The 15555-nt window shown below is 45.1% G+C and overlaps 1 long non-coding RNA gene and 1 pseudogene across 3 annotated transcripts in view; both read right to left on the reverse strand.

Annotated features, from left to right (window-relative positions):
* Nucleotides 1-343: 343 nt before the first annotated feature.
* Nucleotides 344-15555, reverse strand: part of LOC116565842 — a 25158-nt gene continuing 9946 nt past the window's right edge. For both annotated transcript variants that reach the window (XR_004275616.1, XR_004275615.1), the window contains one exon: nt 344-1214. This is a non-coding gene — a long non-coding RNA (uncharacterized LOC116565842). The remainder of the gene's footprint in view (nt 1215-15555) is intronic.
* Nucleotides 8369-10627, reverse strand: LOC116565841 (annotated as a pseudogene). The gene is made up of 2 exons (XR_004275614.1): nt 10290-10627; nt 8369-9112 (listed from the first exon to the last, which is right to left on the reverse strand). The product of XR_004275614.1 is annotated as an anaphase-promoting complex subunit 15 pseudogene (transcript).

The raw sequence follows: 15555 nt of genomic DNA on the forward strand, positions 1-15555 counted from the left end.
GAGAATGCGGCTACTTAGTGTGGATGGGTAGACAAGTTTAATGTTTCTAGGCATTGTCATTCTTAGGCATCTTCAGAATAGATCCCTTTCATTTCACAATTAAAATTTTAAAAATAGTTTTAAAATGCGGCTGGGCGCTGTGACTCAGGCCTGTAATCCCAGCACTTTGGGAGGCCGAGGTGGGCGGATCACTGAGGTAATTTTGTATTTTTGTATTTTTAGTAGAGACGAGGGTTCTTCATGTTGGCCAGGCCAGTCTCGAACTCCTGACCTCAAGTGATCTGGCTGCCTTGGCCTCCCAAAGTGCTGGGATTACAGGTGTGAGCCACCAGGTGTGGCCTCAAGAAAGATTTCAAAGCCTTGGTGCACTATCTCAATTTTTTTTTTTTTTTTTTTTGCCTCCAAAGAACTATACAATGTGAACTACATTATGTTATTCTGGCTTCCCCTAAGTGAGACTAGGATTGGATTTCCCCCAGTCCTCTGGTTATTCTAGTCCCAAACATTTTTTCCCAGAGCCTACAATGTCTGAGGATCTGGCCTATGCACTGAAGACACAGTGTCAAATCAAACAGATTCGCCTCATTCCCTGCCCTCATTGGAGGTAAGGTTCTTGTGAGGAAGACAGCTCATCACACAACTAACTTGCAATAAATGTCGTGAAGCAGACATTAAAGAGGCAACGAGAGAAGTGATCCTAAGCTGAAGTTGAAGTGATACTGAGCTTTAGTGATCTTCAGCTGAAGTAGAAGTGATACTGACCTGTGATCTTCAGCTGAAGTAGAAGTGATATTGAGCTCTAGTGATCTTCAGCTGAAGTAGAAGTGATATTGACTTTAGCGATCTTCAGCTGAAGTTGAAGTGATACTGAGCTCTAGTGATCTTCAGCTGAAGTTGAAGTGATACTGAGCTCTAGCGATCTTCAGCTGAAGTTGAAGTGATACTGAGCTTTAGTGATCTTCAGCTGAAGTCAAAGTGATATTGAGCTTTAGCATGTGAACAAGGTTCCCAACATTGCATCATGGCAGTGGTTTTCAAGTTGTACTTTCTAGAATCATTTTTGGATCCATAAGGGAGAGTGGGGAAACGGGAAGAGACCTGACTACTCAAAGTAGGGTAGGGTTGAAAGGCAATAGATATATTTACCCAAGCAATGGAGACTTACTTTCTCTGAGACTCATAGCTGCAGCAGAGATGGGATGAATTTGCCACATCTGAAAGCAAAAAGATTTGAGAGTTGCTTATAAGGGAATAAATAAATACAACCCGATCTATTCCCTGGTTTCGTGTCAACAGATTATCTATAAACTTATAAGCTTCTCATGATTCCTGGAACCTCTCCTGGTCTCTGGCACCCACACCTTCAACTCCAGTTTCCTGGGTTACCATGTGCTTACTCCCAAAAGCCTAGCTGCATCAGGACACTCTGTCCTATCAAAATGGAAGACTGTCCTGGTGGAACTGAAGCTCTGCTTCTCCTGCATCATGCTGCAGCACCTACAAGTCCTGCTGTCTCCAGAAAGCCACACTTGCCACTTAGGCCTTCTTTCTCCATCTCTCTCAGAAAGGGGGCTTAGAATAAGAGGAGATGGTAGACGGTCTCTTTGTTAATAACAACCACTTCTATTTACTGCATGCTTACTGTGTCCCAGTATTTTATTTTTAATATCACAGCAACCCCACGAGAAAAGAAGTATTAGCCCTGGGTCCTAGTTGTGAAACCCGAGGTTCAGAAAAGTTAAGAATCTTGCTCAAATTTATACTGCTAGTAAGTGACAGTGCCAGGTGTGAGCCCTTTGCGTGTGCTCCAAACCATTCAGTGAAAAAGGCAAGAAGTCAGCTAGGCATGGTGGCTCACGCCTGTAATCCTAACACTTTGGGTGGCCGAGGTGGGCAGATTATGACATCAGGAGTTTGAGACTAGCCTGGCCAGCATAGTATAAAAACCTGTCTCTACTAAAAATACAACAATTAGCTGGGCATGGTGGCACATGCCTGTAGTCCCAGCTACTCAGGAGGCTGAGGCAAGAGAATCGCTCTAGTTACGCTACTTCTCTAGTGAGGCAGGAGAATTGCTTGAACCCGGGAGGCAGAGGTTGCAGTGTGCTGAGATCATGCCACTGTTCTCCAGCCTGGGTGACAGAGCAAGGTTCCATCTCAAACAAAAAAGGCAAGAAGTCTTAGGTCACCTATCTAGTGGGAGGCACAGAGACTCATTCAGATAAGGCCATTAAAAAAGAAGGTGGAGGGGGAACATGAGTTAGTACTTGAAATTCTGCTGTCTTGACACAAATAGCCTATCTCAAAATGATAAATGTATTTGTTAATGGAATTTACACATTTTCTACATAGCACATGTTTTGTATGTGGTGTTGAGCATAGAGGTCTTCATTATGAGTCAGGAAATGGAAGTTCCACTTCCAATGAGAGCTGCGTCTCTGTCACAAATGGCTTTATTATTCAAAATGTTCAGACCCCAGTTTCTGTCTTCACTTGACTGAGAAGAATTCAAGGACGGAGAATGTTCTAGTCTCCTTTGTATCTCTAGTATCTAGTACAGGGCCCCAAAATGTTTGAGGGTGGAATGACTAGGGAAGGAGGGGAAAGAAGGAGGAAGAGACTTATGTTGTAACATCAGTCCTGGTGTCAGCAATATGAATTAAAACAGTTTGCAGGGTTTGTTGAAAAGGTCTATTGTCCATCTTGGTGGCAAACTAGGAGGAAATGGTACCTAGCAAGGGCCTCTTTTGCAGAAAAGGCACAGAATGTGAAACTGACATGTACACACAATGGAATGCCTTTTTTGGCAACCTTTCCTTTCCCCTTGTTCTTTCCGAAGCAACTGACACCACCAAATGAGAAGAGGTGGAACAGGAGGAAGGCTTGCCATAGTGACTTATCTGACTGCTTCCTTTTCAGTTACCTTTGTGGATAGACACAAGAATGCAGAGGTCGGAGCTGCCCCTAACACAATGTGAACTTGTGAGCTAGTTTTGTGCCGCTAAATTCACCTGATACATGTTCTTCATTGTCCTCAATTCTTTTTACCTTTGCAGAGCTAACACTTATTTTAGGATTGTGCCAGGATTTAAACCGGGAACATCAGCTGCAGAGGGCAAATAAGTCAAGCTAATAAGCTCCTCCAATTCTGCTTCTTGCAGACTGCTTCAGTTTTGAAGGAGAAGTCGTTATTTTTAGAATTCCTGCTTGTGTTCACCCTGTACCCTGAATGATTAACTCCTAGTGTGTCCCTTAAGTTTAACCCATATTCCCCCTCTGCTCCTGTGAATGTGAGCACACTTTCCACCCAGTGACCAGGATTTTAAATTTTAAATTATTTTCAATCTGCCTCCTCTTCCTCTCCTATCTCCCCAGTTGCAGCCCTCACTCTCCACCCCTCTGCTATTAAAATCATGTCCGTTCAATCTCCAGACTTGTTTGGGGAGGTGGCAGCATTGTAAGATAAACCTTAAGTAATTATTTTAAGTTTCAGGGTACCTGTGCAGGATGTGCAGGTTTGTTACATAGGTACACATGTGCTATGGTGGTTTGCTGCGCCTATCAACCCATCTCCTAGGTATGAAGCCCTGCATGCATCAGCTATTTGTCCTGGTGCTCTCCCTCCCCCGGCACCCTGGCCTGAAGTTATTATTAAAGTTCAGTTTAGCCGGGCGCGGTGGCTCACGCCTGTAATCCCAGCACTTTGGGAGGCCGAGGCGGGTGGATCACGAGGTCAAGAGATCAAGACCATCCTGGTCAACATGGTGAAACCCCGTCTCTACTAAAACTACAAAAAATTAGCTGGGCATGGTGGCGCGTGCCTGTAATCCCAGCTACTCAGGAGGCTGAGGCAGGAGCATTGCCTGATCCAGGAGGCGGAGGTGGCGGTGAGCCGAGATCGCGCCATTGCACTCCAGCCTGGGTAACAAGAGCGAAACTCCGTCTCAAAAAGAATAAATAAATAAATAAATAATAAAATAAAGTTCAGTTTAACTCTTCTGGTGTCTACAAAGTGTGCCTTTGTTGAGTCTTCAACAGACTATAGCGTGACTCACCTTATGCCATTCAACTGCAGAGGCTGGGGTCATAGGATAAGGGAATCACACAGCTCAGCACGTGGGGAGTTTATTTAAAACCCTAGTGGTCTTTCATTGAGCAGGCAGATGTAGTCATTGCTGACTGATAAATCAACAAAATACGTTTAAAATGTAACCTCTGGCCAGGCGCGGTGGCTCAAGCCTGTAATCCCAGCCCTTTGGGAGGATGAGGTGGGCAGATCACAAGGTCAGGAGATTGACACCATCCTGGCTAACATGATGAAACCCTGTCTTTACTAAAAATACAAAAAATCAGCTAGGTATGGTGGTGCGTGCCTATAATCTCAGCTACTCAGGAGACTGAGGCAGGAGAATCGCTTGAACCCAGGAGGCAGAGGTTGCAGTGAGCCCAGATCACGCCATTGCACTCCAGTCTTGGCAACAAGAACGAAACTCCTTCTCCAAAAAAAAAAAAAAAAAAAAAATCACAAGATAAAATTATAATTTTATTTCATTGAGTTCAATACCTGTGAGCATCTTTCAGGTAAATTAAGAGGAAAAATATATACATATAGTTACGTTTTGGAAATATTTGTACCTAAAACAATATGTAATAACAGTTCCTAATGTTGACTTATCTAAATGCATTATTTCTTTTCCTTCTTCTTGTCTTTATTTGAGACAGACTCTTGCTCTGTTGCCTGACTGGAGTAGTGGTGCGGTCTTGGCTCACTACAACCTCTACCTTCCAGGTTTAAATAATTTTCCTGCCTCAGCCTCCAGAGTAGCTGGGATTATAGGCACCTGCCACCACGCCTGCTGGCTTTTTTTTTTTTTTTTTTTTTTTTTTTTTTTAATTAGAAAAAAAATAACAGGAAAGGGAAAAAAAAAAAAAAAGATTTGAAAATAAATGCAAAACTTTAAGTTATGCACACCTGTAATCCCAGCAGTTGGGCTCCGGGAGGTGGGGCAGTGGCTGAGGCTGGAGGATGGCTTGAGCCCAGGAGTTTGAGACCAACCTGGGCAATGAGATCTTGTCTCTTTTTTTTTTTTTTTTAGATCTGCATCTTCTTGCAGATCCTGTCTCTTTAAAAAAGAAAGAAATTGGCTGGACATGGTAGCTCACATCTGTAATGTCAGCACTTTGGTAGGCCAAGGTGGCCAGATCACTTGAGGTCAGGAGTTCAGCGTGGGTAACATGGCAAAATCCCGTCTCTACTAAAAATACAAAAATTCCAAAGTTAGTTGGGTTTGGTGGCAGGCACCTGCAATCCCAGCTACTAGGAAGGCTGAGGCGGGAGAATTGCTTGAACCTGGGAGGCAGAGATTGCAGTGAGCTGAAATCTGGCCACTCCATTCCAGCCTGGGCAACAGAGCAAGATTCTGTCTCAAAACAACAAACAAACAAAAACAATAAATAAATAAATAAGGAAAAAAGGAAAAAGGCGAGAACTCGCAATGAAAAATGGATGTATTTGGTAACACTGCCCAAATTGGGTAATGTGTTTTGTTTTGTTTTTTAACTTTTTACTGGCAAGAAACATTCTCCAGCATGAACTGAAGGTGCTCTCTTTTCTGGGTGGTATGTTTTTTTTCCCCCCTGAGACGGAGTCTTGCTCTGTCCCCAGGCTGGAGTGCAGTGGCGCAATCTCGGCTCACTACAACCTTGGCCTCCTGGGTTTAAGCGATTCTTCCGCCTCAGCCTCCTGAGTAGCTGGGACCACAGGCGCATGCCACCACACCCGGCTAATTTTTGTATTTTTAGTAGAGACCAAGTTTCACCATGGCCAGGATGATCTCAATCTCTTGACCTTGTGATCCGCCCACCTCAGCCTCCCAAAGTGCTAGGATTACAGGCGTGAGCCACCAAGCCCCTCCTGGGTGGTGCATTTTAACATTGTACTGAATCTGGTTAGGGTGGCTCTTGAGAAGATCACATTTTTTTTTTTTTTTTTTTAAGAGAATCTTGCACTGTCATGAGGCTAGAGTGCAGTGGCATGATATCGGCTCACTGTAACCTCCGCCTCCCAGGTTCAAGCAATTCTACTGCCTCAACCTCCCAAGTAACTGAGACTACAGGTATGCACCACCATGCCCAGATAATTTTTGTATTTCAACAAATCCTGCAAACTGTTTTAATTCATATTGCTGACACCAGGACTGATGTTACAACATAAGTCTCTTCTTTCCCCTCCTTCTTTCCCCTCCTTCCCTAGTCATTCCACCCTCAAACATTTTGGGGCCCTGTACTAGATACTAGAGATACAAAGGAGACTAGAACATTCTCTGTCCTTGAATTCTTCTCAGTCAAGTGAAGACAGAAACTGGGGTCTGAACATTTTGAATAATAAAGCCATTTGTGACAGAGACGCAGCTCTCATTGGAAGTGGAACTTCTATTTCCTGACTCATAATGAAGACCTCTATGCTCAACACCACATACAAAACATGTGCTATGTAGAAAATGTGTAAATTCCATTAACAAATACATTTATCATTTTGAGAGGCTATTTGTGTCAAGACAGCAGAATTTCCAGTACTAACTCATGTTCCCCCTCCACCTTCTTTTTTAATGGCCTTATCTGAATGAATCTCTGTGCCTCCCACTAGATAGGTGACCTAAGACTTCTTGCCCTTTTTTTTTTTTTGAGACAAGAGTTTTGCCCTTGTCGCCCAGGCTGGAGTGCAATGATGTGATCTCAGCTCACTGTAAGCTCCACCTCCTGGGTTCAAGCGATTCTCCTGCCTCAGCCTCTCCAGTAGCTGGGATTACAGGCATGCGCCAACACGTCCGGCTGATTTTTTTGTATCTTTAGTAGAAACAGGGTTTCACCATGTTGGCCAGGTTGGTCTTGAACTCCTGATGTCATGATCTGCCCACCTTGGCCTCCCAAAGTGCTGTGATTACAGGCATGAGCCACCATGCCCAGCCTTCAATACTTTTAAATTAAAAAAAAAAAAAAGTAGTGTTTACTTAGAAGCATTCAGGATGTCAACAAAACAGCTGCAACTTTTTTTTTGCAATTAGAGTGGTATTCAGTTAATGGAACAACAACTATTTTGTATAAGCTGCATCAGAGACAACTGAAGATGAAAAAACTACCATCGTTATATGTAACTAATTTGTGCTGTGCACCAAGATGAACCTGCTTTAAATTTCCACGCTGATTTACAACCCCCATACTGTACCAGGCAAGGTTAGTGGTTACAGAATATACCACCAGGGTGTGCTGGCTCGGGCCTGTGATCCCAGCTACTCAGGAGATGAGGCAATAGAATCTCTTGAACCCGGCAAGCAGAGGGTTGTAGTGAGTCAAGATTGTGCCACTGCACTCCAACCTGGGTGACAGAGCGAGACTCCGTCTCAAAAAAAAAAAAGACAGAAGAATACCACTAGGACAGAGCTATCTAAAGACACATTTCGGTAGTATGTTAATTACATAAAAAAAGACACTGTACAGTTTAAAAACAAAATTTACACAGCCTTACATTTTAATTTTTTTCTTTAAAAGGAGTGAGTTTTATACAGGGGGGTTAAATGCTTTGTAGACAAGAAAAAAAACTTGGAGAACCAGGTTATTCATTATCACCATCTTCTTCATCTTCCTCCTCCTCATCCTCTTCATTTTCCTCAGCTTCCTCTTCTTTTTCTTTTTTTCAGCCTTGACCACTCCCTTTTGTGCTGCATCAGGCTTTCCTTTACCTCGACATGCAGCAAGATCCTCTGTATTCTTCCTTCAGTTTCGCAGCTGCTTTTCCTAAGGCTGCTTGTCATCTGCCGCAGTGACATTCCACGTCTCTCTCAGGTTCTTCCAAGCATCACCAATGGACAGGCCAGGATGTTCTCCTGTAACTTTTGGGCAATACTCAGACTAGGACAGAAACAAGGCCAACGGAGGCCTCTTGGGTGCCTTGGGATCCTTGAACTTCTTTTTTGTCACCCCTGTAGGAGAGAGAACGGTTTTCATTTCTCTTTCATCACGGGCCTTGTCCACCTTTGCCGTATCTTCAAATTTTCCTTTCTCTTTAGCAGACATGGTATTCCACCTCTCTGAGGACTTCTTGGAAAACTCTGAGAAATTGACTGAAGCATCTGGGTGCTTCTTCTTATGCCCATCTAGACAAGTTTGCACAAAAAATGCATATGATGACATTTTGCCTCTTGGCTTCTTAGGATCTCCTTTGCCCGTATGGAGTTATTTTTCCTAAGTGAGGCAAGAGTGGCCCAGTGCACGTCTGCTCTCACTTGCCCTTGTGCTGTCTCTATGGAGAGGATAATAATTTAAAAGTTTTAAATAAGCATGTCTTATCCTTCAGTTATCTAAAGCAGGTTTTTTGTTTGTTTTTGTTTGTTTGTTTTAAAATCACTCCTTTGTCTTTATTAAAGAAACTTAGAAAGAAACCAGACCTGGCAACCAAGGGGTGAGGTACTGGCCAGGAAGGTGAAGTGAGGCTCAGGCTCTGGGGATTTCAAGTGCAGACTGATGGCCTGGGAGAGGCCAAGGAGACCAGATCCTGGCAGCAGCTGAGGAGGTGCCCAAGGGCACTTTGAGGCACTGGGGCTGTCCGCTGGTTCTGTGGGGGTTGGGATGCAGGGTAGGTTGGGCTGGCCTGGAATCTCCCTGAGGCCACCCTGCCTTGTCTCCCCAGATCATCCACTGGTCCCGATCCTGTTCATTGCCTTCCATGCCACCTCATTGACCTCTCTGTCATCAGGTGACTCACTGTAGTCATTCCTCTCATCCATGTCCTGCATGTCCTCATCATCCTCTGAGTCCTCTTCACTGTCCTCATCATCTTCATCATCCTCTTCTTCCTCATCATCATGATGCTCTGATGCTGGCTTGCCAATAGGAACCAGGTTGTTGTCTTTCTCTGCGATGCTTTGGAGCGAGGCCTGATGCTGCTGTTCCTGATGCTTCAGCTCTGTCCCTTCCACACAGGGTCGATCCACATTACACCACAGTGTCTCAGTCACACGAGGGAAGAGTGAGGAGAACAAAGTGGACATGGCTCCTAGATAACTGTTTGACCTTGGCTGAGTCACTTAACCTCTCTGGGCCTCAGTGTCTTCATCTGTAAAATGGGGATAATAACAATTATACCACTCTCAAAAGTTATTCTGATAATTAAGTAAATAATGGATAAAGCTGTTTGCAGGCTGTTCAAGGAGGGAGGGGAATGGGAGTCAAGTGTAAGAATAGAAATCCAGAATGCAGACTGGCATTATGAAATTATACAAAATTAGAGGTAGCAGGGTTCTACTGAAATTATCCCTACCTCTTCTATACACTAAAACCTGCTTTTTTTGCTCCTTTATGATGGTCTATACCACACCTACCCAGTGTCAAAAATTTAGGACACTAACCACCTCTCTAATGAATCACAGCCAAATGTCGGGGTGGGGGGATTGTAAGCATATGCAAGCAGGGTTCAGTAAGACATTCTAGGAGGCATGAATAAGTAGATAAGTAAGTAGATGGAAGACTGAATGGATGAACTAACATATGAGAGTACAATCAGCTTTGTTTGAAGGGCTAAAAGAGCCGACCAGGAGTGCCAGATAATCTGAATTAAACTGAGGACAGGCAAACTGAGGCCCAGCGACAGGCAGAGACTGGCTTTAGGTCACACAGTGAGTCGGGGCTTAGAATTCCCCGGTGAAAGGGATCCAGGCCGGCGTTAGAGATAAGCAGGAGAAAAGAATCGATGCCTGATCCTGCTTTTGTCCTAATTTATCTGACCGATCCAGGGCCAGCCGCTGCCCTTCCCTGCATCTCAGCTTTCCAACCCTCGTAATAGGCACAAGGGCAAACACCCTCTTGTCCAAGAAGTACTGACAGGCCAGAGTTCTTGGCTCCGAAAGCCCAACCCACCGCCGCAAAGCCACCGCCCATTCTTTGCTTATTACGATAATGACCACGCAGTTGACCAACAGAAAGAAAGTAGGGGCGGGACTCAGACAGAAATTTGGCCTTATAGGGTTGCTAAACGCTAAAAAAGCGGGGCCTCTGTAGGACCAATTAGCTGAAAGAAATCCTGGGTGACAGGAAGTGACACCAATGAATGACGGATCTTGTGTGACGGGGTGGGGCTTAGTCTCGAGGAAGCAGCCAATGAGCTGGAGATCTTTACGGGTTAAGGACTCTGAATATGGAGCTCCAGAAGAGTCGGGTCAAAGGAAATGGGTTTCTCTGGGGTAAGAAGGAATGAAGGGGCAAGGAGACTGCCGCAGCCTTCCTTCTGTACTTACCGCGCGGGTAGGCGACCGCCAGCGGCGACCCGGAAGCGCTTCACTCAGCCTGAGCGGAAGAACCCACCAGAATCCGGGACTCACCAAACGCATGCGTCCTTCGTCTCCTTTTGTTTTTCCCCGCTCCCGCCCACTAAACCGGATGTGACGTTGACATACCTTAGCCTTATTGTTAGGGAAGGAATTGTGCCGCGCCTATCTGCCCCGCCTTGAGTCTCAGCCAATCGGCCTCTCCATCCTGGCCCCGCCCCGACAGCACGATTTAACCCGTCCCTTTGTTCCCAGACGCCTTTTGCTTGTTAACCCCTTCTGAAGAACTGATAGCAACTTCTTAGTACGAGGGCCGTTTGCCCTACTGCATCCCAGGAAAACTAATCTGTTTCTACCCCAGAATCGCTGGTTGATGTTACGCCCCTCCTGTCTGTGCTCTCTCAGCTTCAGTTTTCCATCTGAGCATTCATTCTTTTTTAATTTTTGCTCTGAACAAAATATTTGAGTTCAACTATTACTATATTCCAGGCTCTCCTAGAAACTGGGGATAAATCTATGAATATGGTCGCTGCCCTGGAAGACCTCACAGTCCCGGGAAGCCAAACCCTGCAGACTTGCAGTGGACTCACTGTTCTCTTAAGGTTGCCTGTTGAGTTCTCTCTGATACTGGAGATTATGTACAGACTTGAATGACAGCCTCAGGCACAGCATTCTGCTGCTGGGGGAATCAGCTTCCCTCAGGCCTGGGCCAGGATCCCTTAGAGGTCAGCCTTTTCACCTCTCCCATTCCTTTGCTGACGCCTCTGTTCTAGTAACCTCTGACTCAGCTTCCCCTTTAGAGATACTCATGCTTTCTGGCAACAGAGATCCTTCAAACCCAATTCCTATTAAGCTCCATCACTTACCAGCCTCTTCCAGGGCTAGCAGGCATCCACAGTTCCAGTACGATCCTGGCCAGATATGTGGGTTTGGGGAAGTCCTTTTCCTCTTTCTGGACTCAGTTTCTTCATCAACCAGCCTCATAATCTCTCCCCAGCCTACCTCTTATCCTGGGCTGATGTGAAGACTGGATAAGAATTGTTCAAGAGGTCGTGTACTGTGCATACTGAATGTGATTATATTGCCAAGTAGCACTGCTTCTTATAAAATTTTTCATTAAAGAGTAAACTTTACCTCTTGGAAATGACTATTTTTTTCATTCATTCAACAAATACCTATTGAGTGCCTTAGTATATGTCTATCACTATTCTTAGTAGCGGGTATACAGTAGTAAACAAAACAGATCAAAAAAGTTCCTCTTTTCATGCAGCCTTCATTCTGAGAGATGTAAACAATAAAGAACATAGATAATTAAAATATGTAGTTTTAAGATTTTAGTAAATACTGAGGAGAAAAAATAAATCTGATAAGTGGAAATAAACTGTTTGCAAGGGAGGTATTTTATTTTAGATTGGGGGTCCACGGAAGTCACTGGGAAGGTGGCTTCTGAGTAAAGGTCTGAAGGAGGAGAGAGCCTTCTGATATTTGGGGAAGAGCATTTCAGGGAGAGAGAATACAAGTGCAGAGGGCCTATAATGGCCTTGAGCATAGTGTCCTCTGGCATCTTTTTCTTACAGGATTCCTACCTCAGGCACCATTTGCCCCTGTCCTTCTTGATAACTCTGCCTGCTGGAAATTCCCTAGTAACAGAGTTTCTTTTCAAGGTCATCAGCCAGGATCAGTAAGTCATGACGACTGGTTAGTTGGTGATATTTATTGAGTGCCAGCTGAGCGCCGGACACCTTTCTAGGCCCTGGGGACAAAAGGGAAGTAGAAATAATTCCTGCCCAGGAGAAAAATAGAGTATAGTGAGAACTAAGATAATTAGAGACAATTATAGAGGAGGGTAATAAATGTTAAAATCAATGTAGAGAACATAGAGGACATAGAGAAAGGAGAGATAATTGGGTTCTGGACAAACTAAGTTTAGACTTTTGTTCCAGAAAAGAAAACATTTCAGTGGGCCTTGAGGGATGAGTAGACGTTAAGCCCACTGGTAGATAAGTGGGAAAAGAGTGTGCACAAAGAGGCATATTTCATTCAAGGGCATGTTTGGAGAACATTGAGAATCTAGGTAGAACTAGATGTATGGAATGGAAAGAGATGAGAAAGAATGATAGGGGACCCAGATAGGGAAGGTCTTTGGTGGCCCTATATGGAGTGTGTGGGATGGGGGCCGAACATCTTGGGTCTCACCTTTGTCTTATTGCTGACTTGCTAGGGACCCTAGGTAGATGTCTCCTCATTCACAAGCTTCCACGTTCTCTAACATAATATCTTAACCATGTCACCGCTCTGATGTAAATCCCTAGAAGGGATTCCCTTAGCTTGGCCCTTTCTGTTCTTAGATTTTTACCTATGCCTTATTTGTGTTTTATACAAACCAGGGCCTAGGAACAGAAAGCAAGGGCAGGATGGGGATTTCTCAATAGAAATCAAGAAATCCAGAGCCCAGAGGCTGCAGATGGAAACCCTGACTCTATGCGGAGAATTCTCCAGGATCCAGGAAGGGCCAGAGTTGAATGGTGTGAATTCAGTGCTAGTGAGAGCTGCTTACTCATTCCTCCAGAAGCCTTGAGGAGCATGGCTGGCTCTGGTAGGGGACAGAAGAGAATGTCACAGTCACAGTCACTATCTTTCATACATACGGAGAGATGGTTGGTCTCCATTGGGTTTTCCCACTCCTGGTCTCTACTTATCCTTAGCCCAGCCCTGGGAATTCTGCCCTCATTTAGCAGATGAGGAACCTAAGGTTTAGAAAAGTAAAGCAGCTTGTCTGAGCTGATGCTACAACTCAAGAATGTCAATCTTGCACTGTTCCACAAAGCTTCATTATGGGCTGGTATGTGCTTACCGATGAGGAATCCGATCTGAGCCCTAGTCCTAGTCCTCTGCAACTACCCAGTCTGGTGTGGGTACCAGCCTAAGGCAAGTCATTAGACCCCGGAAGCCAGGTCTCTGTGTGATTCATTTCTATTTCCCTGATACCTTGCACAACGTCTAGCACAGAGTAGCCACTCAACAAATGTTTATGTAAGATGGATTTGTTTCCTTGAGTCTCATGGAATTGTAGTTCACGTGGTGAATGGTATAAAAGAGAAAACTGGGAATATTAAAAAGAGAAGAGCAGCATGGGAGGGGAGGTGGAGAAGGCTCCTCAAAGGAGATGAGACCTTGCAAGAGGAGTCAGGAAAGAACATTCTAGTCAAGAGCAGATAGCATGTGCAGAAGTGCAGAGGCCTGAAAGGGTGTGGTGTGCCCAGGACAAGGTGTTGACTGAGGGCCTGTTGTGTGGCCATCTTGGTGATGGGCACAGTGAACCAAACAGGACCAGGAGACAGTACCCTGTGCTCAAACGACAATGCACACCCTTGGAGGAGGACAGGGACATGTTGAGACAGGCTTCCTTGAGCAGGGTAGACTCCAGCTGGGTCTTGAAGGATGCTTCAGAGTTAGAGTCAGAGAGGAAGAAAGAGAAAACCTCCCAGGTGGGAGGGGCCTCCCTAGGCAGGGCTGTGGTATGGAGAAAAGAGGAGAATGCACAGGCGGGAGAGCACGGTGTGTGGAGGGCAGGCTGGTCGGGTGGGAGGGGATGGCAAGCTCCACTTGGGTGGGCTGGCCGAGGGAATGCACCTTAGCCTAGGGTATAAGGCTTGTTCTGCCTCATGGTCGCTCAACACCTCATTTATTTCCTGTCATTGTGGCCTCCCTAGACTTGACTCTGACTTTGGGATGGATAGATGAGTTGGAAGGGATCTCTGTGGGTTATGTTCCAGTTCCCTAGAAAGCCAGCCCCAGGAGAGGTGCTCCAGCCAGGTCCCTACTCCCATGGTGATTTTGCATATATTTACTTACCACAAATGTATGGTAAGGTTTCTTCACTAAGGTTTAATGGGCTAAGGTTTCTCCTTACTTTGACTAAAGCAAAATAGACACAAAGTTTGAAAAGAGGCCCTCTGCGTCAGAGGCAAAGGCTGAGTAGACACAGACCTACACACACATACACACACACACACACACACATACACATACACACCCTCACTATCATGCAGTGGTAGTAGGCAGAATGAAGGCTCCCCAGAGATATCCATGTCCTAATCCTATGGTGTCTATCTTACATGGCAAAAGGGACTTTGCAGATGTGATTAAAGTTAAGGACTTTGACATGGGGGATTATCCAACTGTGCCAAATCTATTTACACGAATCCTTAAAATCAGATAAGCCTTCCTAGCTGTGGCCAGAAAACAAGACATGACAAAGGAAGAAGCGTCAGAGAGATGCTACATTGCTGACTTTGAAGATGGAGGAGAGGGCCATGAGCTAGAGAACACAGGTGGCCTCTAGAAGCTGGAAAAGGAAAGGAAACCTATTCTCTCCTAGAGGCTCCAGAAAGGAACAAAGACCTGCTGACACCCTAATTTTAGCCCAGTGAGACCCATGTTACACTTGTAACCTACAGAACTGTAAGTTAATAAGCTTGTGTTGTTTGATGGGCTCAGTGGCACATTCCTGCAGTCCCAGCTACTTGGGAGGCTGAGGGTGGAATGCTACCGGATGGTGCCCTGCAGCTCCAGGCTTTCGGTGTCCCAGACAACGAATTGGATGAGACACGCACAGATAGCAAAGCAAAGCGGCAAAAGCTTAATAAGCACAGTATTACGCTCTCAGAGGGGGAGAGTGGACTGACCTCTGGGAGATGAGATCAACATTAGTTTGGTGCACTCTGGCTCTGTGTGTGTGTATGTGTGTGTGTGTTTCTTCTCTTCCCAAGGCTGCCTAATCTCTAGCCAGTGTCTGCCTTTTTGACTGATAGATGTGTTGCTTAGTTACTTTGGCCCTTTTGTGTCACCTCCATCCCATAATTTTAAGTACATGCATGATATGCAGTCCACATGCATGAGCTTTAATGAGCTGATTACCATATGGGGTCATGTTAAGGATACTTTTTCTCTTTAATGCGCATGTCCATCTCTGAGGAGCTGTCCCTGACAGGTTTTTTCTGGATTTAGCCGGCATGGGGTTTATTTTTCTCACTTTTGTTTTGGCTGTTCTGCTTATCTCACTTCTTGCTCACCTGCACCTTCACCTTCCGTGCTTTTACTCATTCTTTTTTTGTTGTTGTTGAGACGGAGTTTCACACTTCTTGCCCAGGCTGGAGTGCAATAGAGCGATCTTGGCTCACTGCAAACTCTGTCTCCTAGGTTCAAGCGATTCTCCTGCCTCAGCCTCCTGAGT

The sequence above is a fragment of the Sapajus apella genome, unplaced genomic scaffold (assembly GCF_009761245.1).
Source record: "Sapajus apella isolate SASKATOON/1434 unplaced genomic scaffold, GSC_monkey_1.0 scaffold41, whole genome shotgun sequence".
In the NCBI taxonomy this organism is placed as follows: Eukaryota; Metazoa; Chordata; class Mammalia; order Primates; family Cebidae; genus Sapajus; species Sapajus apella.